We start from the raw sequence: 7,092 nt of genomic DNA on the forward strand, positions 1-7,092 counted from the left end.
ATTTGTTTGGATTTTTTAATATATATATATATATATTTTTTTAATGTTGAATGCATGCATTTTGCCTATTGTTTATGTTTATCATCATGTGATCTGTCATTATTTTATTTTGATATCTTTAATCTTAAATATAATTGATCTGTTATAACCTACATGTATTTTTTAATATCTCAAATATGTTGATTTATTGACATCATATAATTTAATGACAATAACAAAAAAAAAGAAAAAAAAGAAAAGAAAAAAAGAAGAAGAAGAAGAAGAAAAAGAAGAAAAAGCAATCCTGCAATGCTTATAAACAGCTGCCAGTTTTCTTTTTCTTTTATTTTTTTTTTAAACCAAAAATGTGTATGATCCATAATATTTCTTAGAAAAACACATTGCCCCTGCTGGGCAGTGTGGTGGTGTATAATTAGACAATTATATTTTCCTCAACAAGCATGCTTGTTTTAAATTCCTGTTATTTCAGACTCTAAGAACATTACACATAATAAAATTCCAAGATTAAAAATTGCCACAGCAAGGAGGACTATGGGACAGACGAGACTAAAAAACTAGAATGTATTTGTTAAACAGACACATGTGATTTTATTTTAGTTTTTTAAGAAGGAAAAAAAAAAACTCCAGAATGAGATTCTTAAAACCTATCTTAGCATTTAATTCCAATGGCCTTTAGAAGCACTCACTTCTGTTCTTTGTTTCGTAAATCAAAACGGTTTGAGGGTTTAAATCAAAATGAATCAGGACTGTGCTGACTACTGTGGAAATGCTAAAGGCAGCATGGACCAAACTGTTCTGCAGAATTAACAACAACTGGGATAAAGAGATTGATGTGATTTTATACAGGATGAAGGGAGGTGCAGTTTTGGTTGATGATTAGAGATTATTTAAACTGATAATATACGAGGAAGCAAAAACTATTGTACTCATATACAACCTAGGAGGTCATTAGAGACATGTTAACAATGCAGTATAACAAACATGAGTGCATTCCACAATTTAAGACCCTGTGTGATTTGATTAGAACAAACCAGCACTCACTATGGGCATGCAAACACATACACACGTTCAAAGTTAAACAGCTATTTAAAGCAGGATGAGAGCTTCTGTTGGGTGGCCTGCAAGTCTGATGTGTTGATACAGACAGGAGCCAAAGAATCTCTCTCTCTAACACACACACACATACAGTTCTTAGATACTCTGAAGAGGCAGCATTAGTGTACGCCTCATTTGGGCCAAATGTGATGGTCTGGCAAGCGTTCCTTCCTCTTGCTCTCCCACCACTCCTCTCCATCCCTGTTTCCCTCCCTGTCCATTCCTCCCCTTTCTCGCCTCTCCCTCCTTCCTTTCTGGAGCTAATGGGGCTGAAAGCCTCCAGCAGTTCTCTGCTAAAACATGCGTTTAATTTGATTATTTACTACCTATTGTTTTCTGCCCTATAGAGTCTGAAGAAAGTGAAAAAGAGAGAGAAGGTGTATGTTTGTGAGAGAAAGACTGAGGGGAATATGTGTGTGAAAATCGCAAGTGAGCGAGACGGAGAGAAAACTCTGAATGTCTATGTGTGTGTGTAGTGTGTAAGAGGGTAATTGTGTGTGTGTGACAGGGGAAGCCCAGCTAGTATTTGTTATTCTAATTGAGGCTCCTTAGTTGTCTATGGATCCATTGTGCTACACTCAAGTCAACCGTTCAGATTTAAACCCAGGACCAACACTTTAACTTTTCAAAACCATCCCCCACATGAAGAAAAGAAAATTATAGCAAATTATGAACTGCCAGACTCCCTCCTCAAACATTAACATATACTTCCTGTTAAACTCTAAACTAAGAAATTTTCACATCTCAAGCAGAATTTTTCTAGTATGTATTTATCATGTTATTTGCTGTTTCATTATGAATTGCATACATTATACGTTGTAAGTCTTTATAAACAGCTTTACATAAGCAAGTGCACAAGTTTTGTAAATTCATGCATTAAGGTTGAATCAGTGATATTAAATAAGGTTTTCAACTTGGAAAAAACCAGTTAACTATAAAGTTGTTACCATTTTAAGTGTTAAAATATAATTAGGGAAAAAAAAAAAAAAAAAAAAAAATATATATATATATATATATATATATATATTAATATAATTAATTACATGATGAGGTGATTAATTATTCTAATTAATCGCACATTGTTTGATAAAATTTATGACATTTACTCTTTTGGACCATGTGAGTAAATAATGACAGAATTGTCATTTTTGGTTCGGTGAACTATAACTTTGTTCCTAGCTCTATCTGTCAGTGGATCACCAGCTTTCTGACAGATAGGCAACAGTTAGTGAGACTGGGGAAATTCACATCAAACAGCTGCTCCACCAACACTGGTGCCCCTCAGGGATGTGTTCTCTCCCCTCTGCTCTTCTCCCTGTACACCAACGACTGCACCTCTAAAGACCCCTCTGTCAAGCTCCTGAAGTTTGCAGACGACACTACAGTCCTCGGCCTCATCCAGGATAGTGATGAGTCTGCTTACAGACAAGAGGTTGAGCAGCTGGCTGTCTGGTGCAGTCTTAACAACCTGGAGCTGAACACGCTCAAAACAGTGGAGATGATCAGGACTTTAGGAGAAACCCCCCTGCACTCCCCCCACTCACCATCATGAACAGCCCTGTGACTGCAGTGGAGTCATTCAGATTATTGGGAACCACCATCTCTCAGGACCTGAAGTGGGACAATCACATTGACTCCATTGTTAAAAAGGCCCAGCAAAGGTTGTATTTCCTTCGCCAGCTGAGGAAGTTTAACCTGTCACAGGAGCTGCTGAAACAGTTCTACTCGGCCGTCATTGAGTCTGTCCTCTGTACTTCAATAACAGTCTGGTTTGGTTCAGCAACAAAATCAGACATCAGAAGACTACAGAGAACTGTTCGGACTGCTGAAAGGATTATTGGTGCTCCCCTGCCCACCCTTCAAGAACTGTATACATCCAGAGTGAGGAAAAGGGCTCAGAAAATCACTCTGGATCCCTCACATCCAAGTCACCCCATCTTTGAACTTTTGCCATCTGGCCGGCGCCTCAGAGCCGCAAACACCAGAACAGCAAGGCACAAGAACAGTTTCTTCCCCCAGGCAATCTACCTCATGAACAGTTAAATGTTCCCTACGTATGCTTATAAACGTGCAATATCCTTATATTTATTTGTTAACCCTCCATCCTAGAACATTCCTGCATCTCACTCAATCCTATTCCATTATCATTTATAGCACAATTGTTTATACACTTATTTATTTGTCAATTTGTAAATCTCTCTTTTTTTTTTTTTTTTTTTTCTGTGTGTTGTTGTCTCTGTGTACTGGAAGCTTATGTCACTAAAACAAATTCCTTGTATGCGTAAGCATACTTGGCAATAAAGCTCTTTCTGATTCTGATTCTGAAAGCCTATACATATGATAAGTTAACAAATTAGAAGGTTGAAGTCTTTTCAAACATATTTTTGTATTACATTTAAAAAGTTTTTTATTTATTTATGTATTTCCAACAGAAACAGAATAATGAATAGATTGCAAAGTTTTATTTTAGTACTCCTCTTCACCCTTTCTTTTTCACAGCAATGGCTGCATTTGCACCATGTCGTAATTACCAAAATTTCATGGAAAGTCATTTTACTTAGTTGCCATATTTGCAACGCCTCCAGGCAGCTCAAACAAGTCCTATTTCAAAATCAGCAACAAAATCTGAAATGGGCTGCCCCATGAATGCTGTTTTTGCTAAAATAGCGTTTAAAAAAACTATTTTTCAGGCTAGACTGGCCAGTGTGCCTGTGCAGACATTTTTGTCATGCTGAAGAACAATTACTGTATTTGCATTATTGTAAGGGTACGTTTAGGGTTGGGGTAGGTGTAGACGTTATAAAATACAATGTGATATAGCAAATTTAATTTATTGTTATTTTGTGGCAAGAGTTTGTGTCACTTCTGGTCATAGCTGTGTCCCTACCAGCCAAAAAATCTCAAAATACGGTAATTACGACATGGTGCAAAACTAAATAGCTAAACTAATGGGTTAGAAGGGACTGGTTAAGGTAGTTCGCCCAAAGCCATCAAACTGATGTCATCAGAGAAGAAATGCCATTCCAGAGTGGAAGCAAATTTTCAGATTTTGATTAAAGATCACCAAGAAAACTATTATTTTATTTTTTTTACCGTGGGTTCACTTGCACAGATTAATTGTTCACCTCAAGATTAGCAATGTGCACTAACAAAATAAATATTGGAGATTAGAATTCATGTAGACTTTTTAGTTTTGTTGCAAGCTCTTCACACACTGGCAATAAATATGTGATTAATGCATTGCAATTCTAAAATATAGAATGTAATTGAATTTAACATTTTATCAAATATTTCAATATTTTGAATGGTTCTATATAGTGTGCTAAAATAATTTAAAATCACAAATATTCAAAGCAGATATAGAAAAACTTCATGCACAAAAGTTCTAACACATTTGTAAAACAAAATATCTAAAAGTACTTTTTAAGCATCAAAAAATAAATAAATAAAAGGTGGTTGATTCTATTTGAAAAAGAAATGTATACAAATTATATGTATTATTTATTTAAAAAACGTTGTTTGAAATGAAGGGATTTTAATAATAATACTAAAAAGATAGCATAGCTGGCCACCGTTGTGAATTCTTGTCCTCAAGCCCTGAATGATGATATGATGTTTGTCCCATAAAAGGCTGCCTCAATGGCTAAATCAGCAAAAAAAAGAAAGAAAAGCAGACAGGCTGTGCTGGTGAACCAGCTTGACCAGCACTAAACCAGAATTAAACAGCATAAACCAGCATGGAAATTCATACTGTCGTCAGCTGTTTTTCAACAGCAAAATGTCTCTGTAATATTTCACTTGTGAGCTGGCATCAAAGTCAGGGAAAAACCATGAACATGTTGTTGACTCATGTGAGATGGGCTCAGTGAGGTTCTATACTAATTAAGCCCTATGCAGAGGTGACCCATTAATAAAAATGTCTCACTTAAGAAAGAATGTGTAAATATTAAGACTTGCTTTTAGATAGTATATATTGAATACATTTTTGACCACATTGGCATTTTTTAAAGAAAATTTAGTTAAGGTTATTCTTTAAAACCTATTTAAAAACCTATTTATAAACTATTTTCCAATTTGGTACAAAACATGAATATTTACTGACATTATATTTTCTAAAATTATTTCACAATTTAGTTTTTTATGTAAATGTATCTGGTTTTAAAGGAGTCATATGATGTTGCTAAAAATAACATTATTTGGTGTATTTGGTGGAATGAAATGTGTTTATGCAGTTAAGGGTTCAAAAATCACATTATTTTCCACATACTGTACATTATTGTTTCTCTTCTCTGCCTCGCCTTTCTGAAAGAGTTGTTTTTTACAAAGCTCATCGTTCTGAAAAGTGAGGTGTACTCTGATTGGCCAGCTATCCAGTGCTTTGTGATTGGCCGAATGCCAAATGCATGTGACGGAAATGTCATGCCCCTTGCCATACTGTGATGCATCTCTCGGTCAGAACACTGGTGCTACAAGACTAAAACAGTAAAACCCATTACAAACCATGTCTGCATTTGTGATCTGAGAAACGTCAAACAACAAGCTCTACTCCACACCAGCGGTTCTTAATTCTAGTCTTCGCGCCACCCAGCTCTGCATATTTTGCATGTCTCTCTTTGTTAACACACCTGATTCAGATAATCAGCTTGTTAGAAGTGAGTTCCGAACTGTGTATGAACTGTGTTCCCATTGACAAGGTCCTTACAAAGTGTTCATTGCTCCCTACTCCCTGAGCAGGGGAAATCTGCTGAAGTTACTTCACCTCGGAACAATCATTCATGGATAGTGCTGCGCAACTTGGACAAGTGTGACATCACATACCTCTGTAAATAAATAAAAAAAACAAAAATCTGAAGCCATCAAAACATCAGAATCTCCACAACATTTTGCCGGCGGCAACAGCAAGATTCAAAGGTTATGCCTTCTTTCTTTGTGTGAACATTTGGGTGGCTTTATGCGAATCTTCCCACATCGTGACGTAGACATGTGGGGGGTTGTTTAAACGTTTTAGGGGGCGTAGACAAGTCTTAACTTTGATAAATAATATCTCTTTGGATTTGAGACTTTAGTCTTTGAAACTGTATAGATTTTCTTCATGCACCAAGAGCTTGTAACACTCCAAAGAGAAAGAAAAACTTGAAATCGCATCATATGACCCCTTTATTATTATGCCTTAATTATGTAAAAAATAAAAATAAAAATAATTCTGTTAATAAAATATTTTTTCCCCCACTTGGCAATCTCCATTTGAAATGGTGCATATTAGATACAGCATATATTTTATTCATACTAACAATACATTTAAAGTGCCAAATTTTTGTCTCACATTTTCAGCATGTTATAGCTTTCTTTTCCAGTCTCTGTTTCACTGCCACACACAAACATACACACTCAAGCACGTCGCTACTGTGTGATCTCGCTATCAAGGCTTCAAAACCCCCTGCTTGCTGTCAGGGTATTGCTGTTGATTCATGTCTTTCTTCCTCTTTTACACCATCAAAAACACACGCACATACATACACACTCCTCTGAATGAAGGCTTAACACTCTATGCTGTAATTGAGGCCATGAGATATAGAGCTCTCTAACACAGAGATAAATTCCCTGTCATCCCCTACCTGCGCTTTGATAGGTGAAGAGATAGCATCACTATGACAGCCAACAACTATACTTCAAGCAGCCTGTCAGCAGACACACATCATTTTCCATCAGCAAATCAGCCAGGCTTATCTGGTAAACGTTCTCTTAACATTTTTGAGTGTTCTTCAGGCATCCCTGACAAGCACTTTAAATGGGTCTATAATAGATGTAGATTAACCTAGGAAAAAAAATAATAAAAAATGAAAACATCAGATGGTCTTTTTTTTGTTGGTGGAAAGTTTACAATTAAACTGAAATCTTTTTAATTATAAAAATACTTATCTAAGTATTATAAAAAGTACTTATCTATATCTAATCCCTGTTTAATGTGCAGAGACGAGTAAGTCATTTGTAGTTGCA

Source organism: Carassius auratus, chromosome 26, assembly GCF_003368295.1.
Source record: "Carassius auratus strain Wakin chromosome 26, ASM336829v1, whole genome shotgun sequence".
NCBI classification, from domain to species: Eukaryota; Metazoa; Chordata; class Actinopteri; order Cypriniformes; family Cyprinidae; genus Carassius; species Carassius auratus.